At 37.2% G+C, this 18,345-nt stretch overlaps 1 long non-coding RNA gene across 6 annotated transcripts in view; it reads right to left on the reverse strand.

Annotated features, from left to right (window-relative positions):
• Positions 1 to 250: 250 nt before the first annotated feature.
• LOC101145457 (uncharacterized) overlaps positions 251 to 18,345 on the reverse strand; it is a 36,918-nt gene continuing 18,823 nt past the window's right edge. For 3 of the 6 annotated variants that reach the window (XR_002006977.4, XR_010134977.1, XR_010134976.1), the window contains 4 exons: positions 18,038 to 18,126; positions 9,709 to 9,827; positions 9,532 to 9,630; positions 251 to 763 (listed from right to left, as the gene is read on the reverse strand). This is a non-coding gene — a long non-coding RNA (uncharacterized lncRNA). The remainder of the gene's footprint in view (positions 764 to 9,531; positions 9,631 to 9,708; positions 9,828 to 18,037; positions 18,127 to 18,345) is intronic. The other 3 variants (XR_008667787.2, XR_002006976.4, XR_010134978.1) reach the window with 1 other exon arrangement.

Below are 18,345 nucleotides of genomic sequence, written 5' to 3' on the forward strand. Positions count from 1 at the left end.
CTGGGAAAACTAAAGATTCTTCTAAAAAATTAGGGAATTTTAAATCATCTCCTAAGGGGCATGTTTTAACTTTGACAATTACATGACCCAACTTGACCAAGGGAAGAGGCGTTTTGAACTCCCTGTGATCCAGTTTGCCTTGTCTAAAAAACTGGATAATAGTTGTACCTACTGTATAGGTTTTATGCAGATTAAATGATATAATGTTTGTAAAATGTTCGACTGTGCCAGAAACATACTAAACACCAAATGGGTGCTATCTATATTTACTAAAATGGTAATACAGAAGGAAAAGGATGTCAGCAGAAAGATAAATCCACAAAATGAGAAATACTGGGCTATCTACGGTAGCCTCCCCCTTACCCGAGGTTTCACTTTCCACAGTTTGTTACCCACATACAACTGTAGTACAAATGTAGTCAATAGAAAATTCCAGAGATAATCCATTCACAAGTCTTACATTCTGTGCCATTCTGTGTAGCATGATGAACTCTCATTCTGCCCCGCCCCAATGGCACTGGATGTGAATCCTCCCTTTTTCCAGAGTCTCCCCACTGTAGATATTCCCTGTCCTTGGTCACTTAGTCACCAGCTGGGTTATCACATTGACTGTAGCGGCATTGCAGTGCTTGTGTTCAAGTAATCCTTATTTCACTTAATAATTGCCCCACAGTGCAAGAATAGTGATGCTGGTGATTCTGATATGCCGAAAAGAAGCTGTCAAATCCTTCCTTCATGTAAAAAGGTGAAAATTCTCCATTTACTATGGAAAGAAAATAAATCATAAGCTGAGGTTGCTAAGGTCTATGATAAGAACAAACGTTCTACCCATGAAATTGAGAAAAAGAATTTCAATTTGGTGCCTTCCACAGTTGCAGATATCCAGTATGGGTCTTGGAATGTATCCCCCACTGAAGGTAGGGAGGAACTACTGTTCTGAGAGGCTGGTGAAGAGCAGAGGGATTTCTGCCTTTACAAAGGGTTAATAAAGTACTCCCAAGAAGTGAGTAAGCTCCTACAGGAGATGACAAAGGTTTTATGGTAGAAGATGCAAATATCCTCTCAGCTATTCTGTCCTGGCTGTAATTTCTTCTATCATTTTTACAATGTACAACTGACTTATTTCAGCAAGACAATTCATTAGAGTATGAAATGAAACTATGTCATTGTTTTTCAGTAATGGCTGCCAATTTTACGATACTATGTTAAATATGTCCATATGTACCTGGTTAGTGGACTCCCACTACTTAATCATAGTCAGAATCAAGAATATTTTAGTCATATTAGTTATTAAATCTGTCATTTTGGATTCTAAACTCAGCTGTGTTCATTTTGAAATTTTAGTCTTGTGAGTGTTTCAAAGATATTGTGTCCATCCTGCATTTGCTCAAGAAGTAGAAGGAGGTTGTACTCTGGTTCTCACAGACTACTCCCCACCTTTTCCTGTCAATCACTCTATTTTGAGTGTGGAGAGAGAAGGGGAAGCAGAGAACTGAGCAGACTCCATCCAGGAGGGTACTGTCCCTTTGAATGGCCACAACACCAGGTTCTGAAAATAAGCAATAGCATTTCTGTCTCATTCATGAGGGACTCATTATTCAGCGACTCTTGGTAGTTACTTTTAAGATTTGGCAACATCTTCCAACTGATCCTGCTAGCAGCCTCCCAGTGCATTATTTTTTAAGTGTTCATTTTAAAATAATTTTATATTCATATGCAGTTGTAAGAAATAATACAGATAGAGCTCATGTACTCTTTACCCACTTACCCAGTGGTAGCAACTTGCAAAATTATAGTACAATATCACAACCAGAATATAGGACATTGATATAATCAAGACATAGAACATTTCTATTACCACCCTCTCATGGTGCCCTTTTGTATTAATAGCAACACCAACTTACCTCCTATCTCTACCACCTCAGCTACCCCAGGCTAACACAAATCTGTTACCCATCTCAATAATTCTATCACTTCACGAATGTTATATTATTTTATACAAGCATGCCAAAACAATTCAATGAGCACAGAATAGTCTTTTCAAAAAAAGAGGCAGGAACAACTGGATATCCACCTGCAAAATGTTAAATTTAGACCACTTCTTTGCACCATGCTGACCTTGGTTGATTAGCTATAAGATCAAAAAGCACAAGCAACAAAGAAAAACATATATAAATGAGGCTTCGTCAAAATCAAAACTTTGTGCTCCAAATCATACCACAAAGAAAGTGAAAATACAACCCACAAAACAGGAGATAATATTTTCAAGTAGTATATCTGATAATATAATCCTGGTATCCAGAATATATAAACCTGATAGTAAAAAGACAAATAATTCAATTATAATGGGCAAAAACTCTTAATAGACATTTCTCCAAACAAGATTTGCAAATGGACAGTAAGAACATGAAAAATGCTCAACATCATTAGCCATTAGTTAAATCCATATTGAAATCACAGAGATACCACTTCATATCCACTAGGGTGGCTATAAGAAAAAGACTGATAATAGCAAGTGTGGATGAAGGTGTGGAGAAATTAGAGCCCTGTCACATTGCTGGTGGGATTATAAATAGTGCAGCCACGTTGGAAAACAGCTTGGCAGTTCTTCAAAAAGCGGACTATACTGTTACCATATTACCAAGAAATTCCTTATTGTGTGCCCAAGGAAAATGGAAAAAAATATATCCACACAAAAATTTGCACACAAATGTTTACAGCAACTTGCACACAAATATTCATAACAGCCAAAAAGTAAAAAGAACTCAAATGTCCATCAACTGATAAATGGATAAACAATATGTGATATATTCATAAAATGGAATATTATTTGCCAGAAACGTTCAATGGAATATGGATACATGCTACAAAAAGGATGAACCTTGAAAACATTATGTTAAGTAAAAGAAGCCAGCCACAAAAGGCCATGCATATGATTCAATTTACATGACATGTGCAGAATAGGTAAATCTGTGGAGACAGAAAGCAGATTCGTGGTTTTCATGGGCTGGGAGAAGAAAATTAGAATGACTTCTAATGGGTAAGGGGTTTCTTTATGAAGGGATGAAAATAATCTAAATTTAGATTTTGGCGATGGTTGCACAACTCTGTGCTATACTAAAACCGTTGAATTCTATACTTTAGATGGGTGAATTTTGTGGTTTATGGATTTTATATAAAGATGTTAATTAAAATAATATTGTATAAATGGAATTACATTTTATGTAACTATACAGGAATGACTTTTTACTCAGAATAATTCTGTAGAGCTTCATCCAAATTTTGCATGTATCAATACTTCATTTCTTTTTGTTGCTGAATAGTACTCCATGCAAACCACTGATTATTTAACCATTCGCAAGCTGAAGGACATCTGGGTCATTTCTATTTTAGGCTCTTACAAATAAAGCTGCTATAAGCTTTTTTTTTCTGTGTGATTATAAACTTTAAATTCTCCAGGATAAATGCTAAGAAGTGTAATTGCTGAATCATATGGTAGCTCCATGTTTGGTTATTGAAGAAACTGTCAAAATCATTACCAGAGTAGCTGTACTATTTTTACATTGCCACAAGCAGTATATGCATAATCTAGTTCCTCTGCCTGCTCACTAGCATTTGGTTTTGTCACTCACTTTTATCTTAACGATTCTGATAAGTATGTGATGTTATCTCATTGCGGTTTTGTTGTACATTTTTTAAATGATTCGTGAGATTGCACATCTTTTCATGTGTATCCACCATTTTTATATCCTGTTTTATAAAATATCTCTTCAGGTTTTTTTTACCCATTTTCTAATCGGATTATTAATGACATGGTTTCTATGGTTGAATTTTAAAGTTCCCTATATTTTCTAGATATTCTTTGTGAAAAATATCTTTTGCGAATATTTTCTCCCAGTCTGTAGCTTGTTTTTCATCCTGTTGAAGGGTATTTTGCAGAGCAAGAATGTTTAGTTTTGACTAATTACACTTTACCAATTTATTTTATATTAATAGACCATGCTTTTTCTGTTAAGTCTTAGAGCTCTTTGCCTACCTCTAGATCTTGAAAATTTTCTCTGAAGTTTTGCTGTAAAACTTTTATATTTTTAAATTATAGATGTATAGAAACTATACATTATTTATACATTGATATTATGAGTTAATCTTTCTATATGATGTGAAATATAGCTCAAAGTTTATATTTCTGCCTACAGATGTCCAATTGCTCCAGCACTATTTGTTGAAAGGCTATCTTTTCTACACCTTTGTGCTTTTCCACCTTGTCAAAAATCAGTTAGGCATGTTTGTGTGTGTTTATTTCTGGGTCCTTACTTTGTTCCATCAATCTATGTGTCTTATCTTTCTGCCAATATCACACAGTCATGGTTATTGTATACAATGTATTCTATATACATTGTATTTTATATAGAGAAAGCTATATAATTACTCTTCAAATTGAATGAAATGATTCTTCCAGCCATATTATTTGTCATGATTTTTGTTATTCTAGAACCCATATATCTCTATATAAATTGTAGAATAATTGTCTGTATCTAAAAAACATTTTGAGATTTGATAGTGAGTGCACTAACTCTGTATGTCAATTTGAGGAGAACTGAGATCCTTACTAAGTCGAGTCTTTCAATCCATGAACATAGTACATCTCATTCATTTAGGTCTTTCTTGATTTCTTTAATCAGTGTTTTGTAGAGAATAAAATCTTGTATATGAGTTATTCAATTTCACTTAAGTATTTCACTTTTAGAGCAAGCATAAATGAAATCAATATTTAATTTCAAAGTCTATTTGTTTATTGGTAGTATTTAAAAATATAACTGATTTTTGTATATTTATCTTGCATCCTGTAACTTGCTGAATTTACCTCTTATTTCTAGGAGCTTTTATGTAGATGCATTGGGATTTTCTACATAGACATTCATGCTATCTGCAAATAAAAATTGTATTTTTTCATTTCTGACCTTTTCTTGCCTTATTGCAGTGGGTAGAACTTCTAGCATCATGTTGAATGAGAATGATGAGAGTAGCCATATGGTATTAAACCTCAATTTTAGAAGAAAAACATTGAGTTTTCACCACTATTTGTTATGTTTCCCATAGGTATTTTATAGATGCCCTTTATAAAGATGAGGAAGTTCCTTTTATTTCTATTTTTCCAAGAGTTTGTAAAATCACAAATAGGTACTGAGTTTCATCAAATTTTTTTCTGCATTGATTGTGATATAATCATGTAATATTTCTTCTTTAGCTGGTTAATATGGTATATTTTGTTAAATAATTTTAAAATATTTCACAAGCCTTACATTCCCGGAATAATCCCACTTGGACCTGGTGTGAAACTTTTTATATATAGTTGACCCTTGAACAACACTCTCCCTTAATCCCTGTCAACCAGTTATTTTTGTTTACTGCTACATAGTTTTTCCTTTTCCAGATATTATATAGTTGGGGTTATACAGTACCTACTTTTTTCAATTTAGCTTATTTTACTTAGTAATATACTTAATAGGGTTCTCCATGTTTTTCATGGCTTGATGGCTTATAATGCTGGATAATATTTTATTGTATGAATTTGCTGCTGTTTATCCATTCACCTTCTAGAAAACATCTTGGTTGCTTCCAAGTTTGGGCAATTATAAATAAACATCAATATGCAGGTTCTTGAGTGGACGTAAGTTTTTAGTTTATTTGGGTAAATACCAAGGAGTATGGCAGCTGGGTTATATGCTAGAAGTATGTTTAGTTGTTTAGTTTAATCACCCTTTTTACAATTTTGCTTTAATTTAACTGCAGTATTTTTAAGTGTATTGCTTTTTACATAATTTTTAGTAGCTGCACCAAGTATTACATTATAAAAAGCTAGTGTCAAATGTATATTGGTGTATGAGTGAAGCATAAAAACTTACCCCTTTTTAAGTTATTTATCCTCGCCATTTAAAATTGTTTTAAATATTTCCTATACATATATTGAGAACCACATCAGAAAATATTATAATTTGTCTTCAACCAACAACCATAATTTAGAAGGGAAAGTACATTAAATTTAGCCATTTTTGCTGCCATTTTCTTATTCCTCCTTGATTTTATATTTCATTTGTTATTGTTTTCTTTCTGTTTAGAGAATTTTCTTTAAACATCCTTTTAGGGTAGGTTTCCTGATGACAAATTCTTTAATTTTTTCTTTATCTGAGAATGCATTGGTGTCCCCTTCATTCTTGAAGGATAGCTCCACTTAATGTTGGATTCTGGACTGAAAGTTCTTTTCTTTCAGCACTTGAAAAATGTTGTGTCACAGCCTCCTGACCTTCATAGTTTCTGATCAGAAATCTTTGAGTAATTTTCCCCCATGTTTTTTCTCTCTTGCTGATTTCAAAATTTTTTCTCTGTTTTTATTTTTCAGAAGCTAATGTGTTTGTGTGGTTTCCTTGAGTTTATCTTATTTGATATGCACTCAGCTTCTTGAATCTACAGTACTTTGCTTTTGTCAAATTTTGAAAGTTTTCAGCCATTATTTGTTCAAGTATTTTATCAGCTCTGCTTTTTGGCTCCTCTCCTTCCAGAACTTCAGTGATACATAAGTTATACCTTTTGTTTTAGTCTCACAGGTCTCTGAGGCTCTGTTCATTTTTTTTTTTTTCAGTCTAATTTCCCTATTGTTCAGATTGTATAATGTCTATCGTTCTATCTTCAATTTCATTGATTTTTTTCCTCTGTCCTCTCTATTCTGTTCTTTAGCCCATCCATTTAGTTTTTACTTCTTTTATTGCATATTTTTAGTTGAAGAATGTCTATGTGGGGCCGGGAATGGTGGCTCACACCTGTGATCCTGACATTTGGAAGGTCAAAGAGAAAGGGTCACTTGAGTCCAGGAGTTTGAGACTAGTCTAAGCAACATAGGGAGATCCTGTCTCTACAAAAAAAAATTTAAAAATTAGCCAGTGTGGTGGTGCATGCCTGTGATCCCAGCTACTTGGAAGGCTGAGATAGGAGGATCACTTGGGCCTGGGAAATCAAGGCTGCAGTGAGCCATAGTTGCACCACTATACTCCAGCCTGGGTGACACAGCAACACCCTGTTTCAAAAATAATAACATAAACTAAAATATGGCCGGGCACAGCGGCTCATGCCTGTAATCCCAGCACTTTGGGAGGCCAAGGTGGACGGATCACCTGAGGTCAGGAGTTCGAGACCAGCCTGACCAACATGGTGAAACCCTGTCTCTACTAAAAATACAAAATTAGCTGGACATGGTGGTGCAGACCTGTAATCCCAGCTACTCGTGAGGCTGAGGCAGGAAATTCGCTTGAACTCAGGAGGCAGAGGTTGCAGTGAGCCAAGATCGCACCATTGCATTCCAGCCTGGGCAACAAGAGCAAAACTCCATTTCAAAAAAAATTAATTAATTAAAAACAAAAATAAAAAATATATAAGATAAAATAAAATATTTGGTTATTATCTCTTCTATTTTTTCTGAGACTTTCTATATTTTTCATTTCTTCGAATGTGCTTGCAAATGCTCATTGAAACATTTTTATGATGGATGCTTTAAACTCTCAGATAATCTAATATTTGTCTTTCAGCGCTGACCTCTGTTGTCTTTTTTCATTCAATTTATTTCCTGGTTCTTGATAATGATTAGTAATGTTTTTATTAAAACCTGAACATTGTTTACATTTTTATTAGATTTTAGATCTTATTTACACTTTCTGGTTTGACTGTCTTCCTCTGACACCAGTCTGGGGTGAGAAGAGGAGGTACCACCTCATTACTGCCAATTGGGTAGAGAAGTCCAGGTTCCCCATAAACTTTCATTAACACCTGATGGGGGAAGCTCTTTGTTATTGCTAAGTGGAAGTGGAAATTCTGGTGTCTTACTGAGCCTTCACTTATACCTTCCTGGCTGGTGTGGGCTGGAGTGCTTCATTAGTGCTCCATACTTTGTCACCACTGACATCATGGGAGAGGTGTGACTTCCTTACTGCTGGGAAGTTGTGAAAATATTTACAGTAGGTCTTTTCTGAAACTACCTCAGTGGGAAAGTGAAGGGGTACCTCATTATTGCCAGGTGGGGGTAGAAGTCCAAACTTCTCACATACACTGATCCTGTGGGAAAGGGGGAAGGGGCTCATTAATGCCAGGCACAGATGGCCTTATCTGACACCACCCTAACGGGACTGTTGGGACCCTTTGCTACAGCCTTGAAAAAGTAGAAATCTAGGCTCCCCACTCATGTTTGCTGACAAGGGTGGGGTGGGGCCACAATTCTTTCCATGGTTTTTGGTTGAAGTAGTCACTATTTTCTAAAGGTTTTCTCTTGCTAGGCTGTCCCTCTCCTACTCCTTACATAGGAGAGAAAGAGCTTTTGTTAGGGCATTCTTCATCTAAACGTGTTGGTACTTCTGGAGTTCTGGCTTCTCCAGCCTCTAAACTGGTATATATAAAACAAAAAATAAAACCTAGGGAACTCACCAATGTGTTGTTTTTTAATCCAAAGTACCTACTTGGTCTGCTTTCTTCTCTCCAACATTCAGGGTATTTTTGCATTTATTTTATATTTAATGTCCAGGTTTTTAGCTGTACTTAGTAGAAAGAATTGGGAGAAATATGTCTACTCCATTTTCCTGGAAGCATAAGTTTGTCTCCTATTGCCTTCTTTTGATTTACATAACTGGAGCTTCAATTCTCATGTGTTATTCACTATCAGTGCATGGACTGCAGGTATATGTGGGCTCCACCTGACCTATCAAAAACCGAGAAGTCAAGGGTTGTTAAGAAAAATAATGAACATGGTGGTTGAGGACTATTCCCTTCTGAGCAGAATCCACCATACAAGTTTTCTCCAATGTTGTCTTCCATAATTCAGCAATATAGAGAGACATCAGCAATTCTGATAGCAAAGCAGGTAGTCATCTAAGGAATTTTTTCTTGTAGGCACATGGACGCCCTAAGGCAGGCATCTCATTCTTAAGTCTGGGGAAGTGTTCCCTTCCCCAATTCCAAGAATCTTGGCCTCTTGAAAAATGAGACTTCCTCTTCTTCTGAGTCATATTACTATTTTTGGTTGGGGAGATGTCACCTCACAGCAATGGAAGGAAGATCCCAAAGCTGACACTTCTAGGAATGTAGAACCTGGGGCTACTTATTAACACCTTTGTTCTCAGGAGTGGAAAAAGATCACCTTCTGCATTTGACACTATCATGCTCAAATGCAAATTAAAGGCTGGGTTATCAAGTCCTGAACTTTTCTCTTCAGGAAACTCTGAAGTCTACATTGAGTTTTCCACTCAATACAGGCCTAGGTCTAGCATTAGAGAGATTTATGAGAACACAGCAGAAGGAAGGGCTTATAATATCCTTTCTGTCTGAAAAATATATGACTCGAGCTTGCTAAAGCTTAAGGGAGTAAACTGGACTCATTAGTGCTGGTACTCATATAAAGTATTGATATTCTCAAATTTTATGCCATTTAAGTTTGAAAAATCATATTTAAAAGATTTCAATATTTGTTCTCCATAAGTATTAGCCACTCACCTATTCAATCTCATTAACTTTCTATTCCTCACGATTGAAGTAAATGAACTTAATAAGCAATAATTCTTTCTCCCGACTCACTAGCGTGTTCCTTTCTCTCTGGAATTAATAAATAACAATCATCATCAAGATTCTTATTATTCAAGGAAGTTAGAAAATACTATTCTTATTGCTTACCCTTTCAGTTAATGCAGTGGTTTCATTGTTTCCTAGCTTTTATTGGAATTTATGGTCACAGTAGCATTCGAATGCTATACCCAAGAGGTTTGAGATGATGATGGAATAATAAAGAATATCTGCAAAAATGTACATATGAATAGTTAACAAGTGAATGGAAATGACTAACACTGTGACACTATGATATTTAAATTATTAAGATATTCTCAAAATATTTTGCATAGTATTTATTGTATAAACTTACAATCTCTCCTTTTCTAATTTTCCTTTCTCTAAATATTTTTCCATGAGTATATCCTGTATTCTTATTTATAATCTTTAAGAAGTAATTACATTAAAATGGAACTAACTGTGGTAATTTCTGTACCTCTTAAATGAAAAGTATGTGATTTAAAAAAGAAATATAGAGGTGTTATCTCTTTCCCTAATTCCACTAAAATAAACATATCTGCAGCATTCATGGGAAGCCTAAACAGAATAATTTTATGTATAGCTCCAAACTTGGGAACAGTAATAGAGAATGAGTGGAGGCAATCTTCCAAAATAAAAAGCCTATCCAAATAATTTGTGAATGTTGCCAGAATATAAAGATGGTGTTGTACAGATCAGTCTATGTAGAAAACTCTCATTGGAGAAACATATTTTGTTTTATTCAGTCAGCAGAAAATACAAGAAAAATTGTAGATTGACAGAAAAGAAAAATTATAGTTCACTTTTCAATTTTGGTTTGATGTAGAATCCAGGTGAATAAATATTCCACATAATACCATATACATTTAAAAGGTTAGGCTTCTGGTTTCAGTTGTAACACATAAAAAGCTTGGAAGTCATTAATCCCATCTTACAGTAAGAAAAAAAAGCTAAAGACACTGAAAAATAAATTTCCCAAGGCCCTTCAGAAAATTGGCCTGTTGACCTAAAACAGAGAAGCTGAGGCAAAATTAATATAAGTAGAGAGTTTATTTGGGCCAAACTTGAGAAATGCAACCCGGGAGAGTAGATTCAAGGTGCCCCAAATACACACTCCTATTAGCAGCAGTTACAAGCAGATTTTTAAAGGCAAAAAATGGGGGAACAGTGAGTGGGCTGATAGAAACTTGTTTGTTTCTCATTGGTTTATAGAAAGTTGTTTCTCATTGGTTTATAGAAATAACACTTATTAATGATTGGCTATACATTCTTAAGCTACAGGGTATAGGTTAGAGTGCCCTGTGTGGCATTATTAAGTTAATTTATAGCTACTGGTAACAATAGCAAGCAGTTTCAAGAGAGGAATACATAACTCAAAGTGGAGAGTAGGATGGGATTGCTGTTTCATCTTATTGTCTAGGCCTGATCACTAATAGAACTTGCCTTCCTCAGATAAAAGCTCTTTTCTTTTCTCATTTCCCTTTTTTGATCTAAAATCTTTATTCTTGAAAGAACTGATGATCAAAAGTTGAGTGTCAAAATGTCTGTCATTGCTGGGAAGATTCGTTGCTGAGTAGTGCTGTCAAAGTCACTGATCTATGGCTGCTGTCACTTGTTGAATTATACCTACTCATTAGAGTACTAAGAGTTTAGTTTTTTCAGAAGAAGTAAAACAATGAGAAATAAATAACGTTTAAAAATTAAATAGAGGGGGGAGGAGCCAAGATGGCCAAATAGGAACAGCTCCAGTCTACAGATCCCAGCATGAGCAACGCAGAAGACGGGTGATTTCTGCATTTCCATCTGAGGTACCGGGTTCATCTCACTAGGGAGTGCCAGACAGTGGACGCAGGTCAGTGGGTGCGTGCACCGTGCGCGAGCCAAAGCAGGGCAAGGCATTGCCTCACTTGGAAAGCGCAAGTGGTCAGGGAGTTCCCTTTCCTAGTCAAAGAAGGGAGTGACAGATGGCACCTGGAAAATTGGGTCACTCCCACCCGAATACTGCACTTTTCCGATGGCCTTAAAAAACGGCGCACCAGGAGATTATATCCCACACCTGGCTCAGAGGGTCCTACACCCATGGAGTCTTGCTGATTGCTAGCACAGCAGTCTGAGATCAAACTGCTAGGTGGCAGCGAGGCTGGGGGAGGGGTGCCCGCCATTGCCCAGGCTTGCTTAGGTAAACAAAGCAGCCAGGAAGCTCGAACTGGGTGGAGCCCGCTACAGCTCAAGGAGGCCTGCCTGCCTCTGTAGGCTCCACCTCTGGGGGCACGGCACAGACAAACAAAAAGACAGCAGTAACTTCTGCAGACTTACATGTCCCTGTCTGACAGCTTTGAAGAGAGCAGTGGTTCTCCCAGCACGCAGCTGGAGATCTGAGAACGGGCAGACTGCCTCCTCAAGTGGGTCCCTGACCCCTGACCCCTGACCCCTGAGCAGCCTAATTGGGAGGCACCCCCCAGCAAGAGCAGACTGACACCTCACATGGCTGGGTACTCCTCTGAGACAAAACTTCCAGAGGAACGATCAGACAGAAGCATTCGCGGTTCACGAAAAACCACTGTTCTGCAGACACCGCTGCTGATACCCAGGCAAACAGGGTCTGGAGTGGACCTCTAGCAAACTCCAACAGACCTGCAGCTGAGTGTCCTGTCTGTTAGAAGGAAAACTAACAAACAGAAAGGACATCCGCACCAAAAACCCATCTGTACATCACCATCATCAAAGACCAAAAGTAGATGAAACCACAAAGATGGGGAAAAAAACAGAGCAGAAAAACTGGAAACTCTAAAAAGCAGAGAACCTCTCCTCCTCAAAAGGAACGCAGTTCCTCACCAGCAACGGAACAAAGCTGGATGGAGAATGAGTTTGATGAGCTGAGAGAAGAAGGCTTCAGACGATCAAACTACTCCAAGCTACAGGAGGAAATTCAAACCAAAGGCAAAGGAGTTGAAAACTTTGAAAAAAATTTAGAAGAATGTATAACTAGAATAACCAATACAGAGAAGTGCTTAATGGAGCTGATGGAGCTGAAAGCCAAGGCTCGAGAACTACATGAAGAATGCAGAAGCCTCAGGAGCCGATGCGATCAACTGGAAGAAAGGGTATCAGTGATGGAAGATGAAACAAATGAAATGAAGCGAGAAGGGAAGTTTAGAGACAAAGAATAAAAATAAAAGAACAAAGCATCCAAGAAATATGGGACTATGTGAAAAGACCAAATCTACGTCTCATTGGTGTACCTGAAAGTGATGGGGAGAATGGAACCAAGTTGGAAAACACTCTGCAGGATATTATCCAGGAGAACTTCCCCAATCTAGCAAGGCAGGCCAACATTCAGATTCAGGAAATACAGAGAACGCCACAAAGATACTCCTTGAGAAGAGCAACTCCAAGACACATAATTGTCAGATTCACCAAAGTGGAAATGAAGGAAAAAATGTTAAGGGCAGCCAGAGAGAAAGGTCAAGTTACCCTCAAAGGGAAGCCCATCAGACTAACAGCTGATCTCTTGGCAGAAACTCTAGAAGCCAGAAGAGAGTGGGGGCCAATATTCAACATTCTTAAAGAAAAGAATTTTCAACCCAGAATTTCATATCCAGCCAAACTAAGCTTCATAAGTGAAGGAGAAATAAAATACTTTACAGACAAGCAAATGCTGAGAGATTTTGTCACCACCAGGGCTGCCCTAAAAGAGCTCCTGAAGGAAGCACTAAACTTGGAAAGGGACAACCGGTACCAGCCACTGCAAAATCATGCCAAAATGTAAAGACCATCAAGACAAGAAAGAAACTGCATCAACTAATGAGCAAAATCACCAGCTAACATCTTAATGACAGGATCAAATTCACACATAACAATATTAACTTTAAATGTAAATGGACTAAATGCTCCAATTAAAAGACATAGACTGGCAAATTGGATAAAGAGTCAAGACCCATCAATGTGCTGTATTCGGGAAACCCATCTCACGTGCAGAGACACACATAGGCTCAAAATAAAAGGATGGAGGAAGATCTACCAAGCAAATGGGAAACAAAAAAAAGGAAGGGGTTGCAATCCTAGTCTCTGATAAAACAAACTTTAAACCAACAAAGATCAAAAGAGACAAAGAAGGCCATTACATAATGGTAAAGGGATGAATTCAACAAGAAGAGCTAACTATCCTAAATATATATGCACCCAACACAGGAGCATCCAGATTCATAAGGCAAGTCCTAAGTAACCTACAAAGACACTTAGACTCCCACACATTAATAATGGAAGACTTTAACACCCCACTGTCAACATTAGACAGATCAACGAGACAGAAAGTCAACAAGGATACCCAGGAACTGAACTCAGCTCTGCACCAAGCGGACCTAATAGACATCTACAGAACTCTCCACCCCAAATCAACAGAATATACATTTTTTTCAGCACCACACCACACCTATTCCAAAATTGACCACATACTTGGAAGTAAAGCTCTCCTCAGCAAATGTAAAAGAACAGAAATTATAACAAACTATCTCTCAGACCACAGTGCAATCAAACTAGAACTCAGGATTAAGAATCTCACTCAAAACCACTCAACTACATGGAAACTGAACAACCTGCTCCTGAATGTCTACTGGGTACATAACGAAATGAAGGCAGAAATAAAGATGTTCTTTGAAACCAACGAGAACAAAGACACAACATACCAGAATCTCTGGGACACATTCAAAGCAGTGTGTAGAGGGAAATTTATAGCACTAAATGCCCACAAGAGAAAGCAGGAAAGATCTAAAATTGACACCCTAACATCACAATTAAAAGAACTACAAAAGCAAGAGCAAATACACTCAAAAGCTAGCAGAAGGCAAGAAACAACTAAAATCAGAGCAGAACTGAAGGAAATAGAGACACAAAAAACCCTTCAAAAAATCAATGAATCCAGGAGCTGGTTTTTTGAAAAGATCAACAAAATAGATAGACAGCTAGCAAGACTAATAAAGAAGAAAAGAGAGAAGAATCAAATAGATGCAATAAAAAATGATGAAGGGGATATCACCACTGATCCCACAGAAATACAAACTACCATCAGAGAATACTACAAACACCTCTGTGCAAATAAACTACAAAATCTAGAAGAAATGGATAAATTCCTCAACACATACACTTCCCAAGACTAAACCAGGAAGAAGTTGAATCTCTGAATAGACCAATAACAGGATCTGAAATTGTGGCAATAATCAATAGCTTACCAACCAAAAAGAGTCCAGGACCAGATGGATTCACAGCTGAATTCTACCAGAGGTACGAGGAGGAACTGGTACCATTCCTTCTGAAACTATTCCAATCAATAGAAAAAGAGGGAATCTTCCCTAACTCATTTTATGAGGCCAGCATCATCCTGATACCAAAGCCAGGCAGAGACACAACGAAAAAAGAGAATTTTAGACCAATATCCTGGATGAACATTGATGCAAAAATCCTCAATAAAATACTGGCAAACGGAATCCAGCAGCACATCAAAAAGCTTATCCACCATGATCAAGTGGACTTCATCCCTGGGATGCAAGGCTGGTTCAATATATGCAAATCAATAAATGTAATCCAGCATATAAACAGAACCAAAGACAAAAACCACATGATTATCTCAATAGATGCAGAAAAGGCCTTTGACAAAATTCAACAACCCTTCATGCTAAAAACTCTCAATAAGTTAGGTATTGATGGGACATATCTCAAAATAATAAGAGCTATCTATGACAAACCCACAGCCAATATCATACTGAATGGGCAAAAACTGGAAGCGTTCCCTTTGAAAATGGGCACAAGACAGGGATGCCCTCTCTCACCACTCCTATTCAACATAGTGTTGGAAGTTCTGGCCAGGGCAATTAGGCAGGAGAAGGAAATAAAGGGTATTCAATTAGGAAAAGAGGAAGTCAAATTGTCCCTGTTTGCAGGTGACATGATTGTATATCTAGAAAACCCCATTGTCTCAGCCCAAAATCTCCTTCAGCTGATAAGCAACTTCAGCAAAGTCTCAGGATACAAAATCAATGTACAAAAATCACAAGCATTCTTATACACCAATAACAGACAAACAGAGAGCCAAATCATGAGTGAATTCTCATTCACAATTGCTTCAAAGAGAATAAAATACCTAGGAATCCAACTTACAAGGGATGTGAAGGACCTCTTCAAGGAGAACTACAAACCACTGCTCAAGGAAATAAAAGACGATACAAATAAATGAAAGAACATTCCATGCTCATGGGTAGGAAGAATCAATATCGTGAAAATGGCCATACTGCCCAAGGTCATTTATAGATTCAATGCCATCCCTATCAAGCTACCAATGACTTTCTTCACAGAATTCGAAAAAACTACTTTAAAGTTCATATGGAACCAAAAAAGAGCCCACATCACCAAGTCAATCCTAAGCCAAAAGAACAAAGCTGGAGGCATCACACTACCTGACTTCAAACTATACTACAAGGCTACAGTAACCAAAACAGCTTGGTACTGGTACCAAAACAGAGATATAGATCAATGGAACAGAACGGAGGCCTCAGAAATAATGCCGCATATCTACAACTATCTGATCTTTGACAAACCTGAGAAAAACAAGCAATGGGGAAAGGATTCCCTATTTAATAAATGGTGCTGGGAAAACTGGCTAGCCATATGTAGAAAGCTGAAACTGGATCCCTTCCTTACACCTTATACAAAAATCAATTCAAGATGGATTAAAGACTTAAACGTTAGACCTAAAACCATAAAAACCCTAGAAGAAAACCTAGGCATTACCATTCAGGACATAGGCATGGGAAAGGATTTCATGTCTAAAACACCAAAAGCAATGGCAACAAAAGCCAAAATTGACAAATGGGATCTAATTAAACTAAAGAGCTTCTGCACAGCAAAAGAAACTACCATCAGAGTGAACAGCCAACCTACAAAATGGGAGAAAATTTTCGCAACCTACTCATCTGACAAAGGGCTAATATCCAGAATCTACAATGAACTCAAACATATTTACAAGAAAAAAACAAACAACCCCATCAAAAAGTGGGTGAAGGACATGAACAGACACTTCTCAAAAGAAGACATTTATGCAGCCAAAAAACACATGAAAAAATGCTCACCATCACTGGCCATCAGAGAAATGCAAATCAAAACCACAATGAGATACCATCTCACACCAGTTAGAATGGAAATCATTAAAAAGTCGGGAAACAACAGATGCTGGAGAGGATGTGGAGAAATAGGAACACTTTTACACTGTTGGTGGGACTGTAACCTAGTTCAACCATTTTGGAAGTCAGTGTGGCGATTCCTCAGGGATCTAGAACCAGAAATACCATTTGACCCAGCCATCCCATTACTGGGTATATACCCAAAGGACTATAAATCATGCTGCTATAAAGACACATGCACACGTATGTTTATTGTGGCATTATTCACAATAGCAAAGACTTGGAACCAACCCAAATGTCCAACAATGATAGACTGGATTAAGAAAATGTGGCACATATACACCATGGAATACTATGCAGCCATAAAAATGATGAGTTCATGTCCTTTGTAGGGACATGGATGAAATTGGAAATCATCATTCTCAGTAAACTATCGCAAGGACAAAAAACCAAACACCGCATATTCTCACTCATAGGTGGGAACTGAACAATGAGAACACATGGACACAGGAAGGGGAACATCACACTCTGGGGACTGTTGTGGGGTGGGGAGAGGGGGGAGGGATAGCATTGGGAGATATACCTAATGCTAGATGACGAGTTAGTGGGTGCAGCACACCAGTACGGCACATGTATACATATGTAACTAACCTGCACATTGTGCACATGTACCCTAAAACTTAAAGTATAATAATAATAAAAAATAAAAAAATTAAAAAATAAAAAATTAAATAGTAGAAACATAGTGCACAATCAAAAGAGGATTTGTGTGCCACAACAACAACAACAACAAAATCTATTTCATCAGGGCATCAACTAAAACTGTGTTCTTTTATAAAGAAAATTAAACTGGGATCTTTTATAGAGATTTGTTGTTGCCAAGAAGTGATTCAGCATCTACTCCAAATTGTAGACAAATAATAAAACTCAAGAATAACAAACAAAGCTATAAGCTAACAATAGATGTACTATAACTTCCTTCTGAAACATACTTTTTTTCTTTTACCAATTCTCCATTTTTATCAAAGATGATCTTAGCAGGACCGATTTATTTGCAAAACAAGTTTTAGTCTTATTATACTTGGCCTGCTTATTTGCATAAAGTGCAACAAGAATACAGAATGGCCATATAGGTTATTTTAAAGTTGGCTTTGCTGGGACTTATTTCATAGGAAATTTCAGATGAGACTTTTAAAACCCTTGAGGCTAACCAAGTGAAAGACTTTTCATTAGACTGTCTGTAATACCTGTACAAAGTGAGCGAATTCCTATCTTCTCAAGGTGCCACAATAACTTGAGGATCCTGGGCCGGTCAGAAGATAACACTCTTTACCTACTGCAAGAATAGAAACTTTGTAAAGGAATCATGTAAACAAGGTACAGGCTGTTTATTGGCTCTGTAAACTCAACCTGCATTCCCCAAAGCAGTCTGGTCATATTTGAAAATATGCCATTCCAGTTAAAGCCTTGGTAAAATTACCAAGGAGGAGGTTTAATAGGCAGAAGAGAAGAGAAAGAGAAACAGCCCAAATAAGAGGTCCAAATGGGACCAAGT

The sequence above is a fragment of the Gorilla gorilla genome, chromosome 7, assembly GCF_029281585.2.
Source record: "Gorilla gorilla gorilla isolate KB3781 chromosome 7, NHGRI_mGorGor1-v2.1_pri, whole genome shotgun sequence".
In the NCBI taxonomy this organism is placed as follows: Eukaryota; Metazoa; Chordata; class Mammalia; order Primates; family Hominidae; genus Gorilla; species Gorilla gorilla.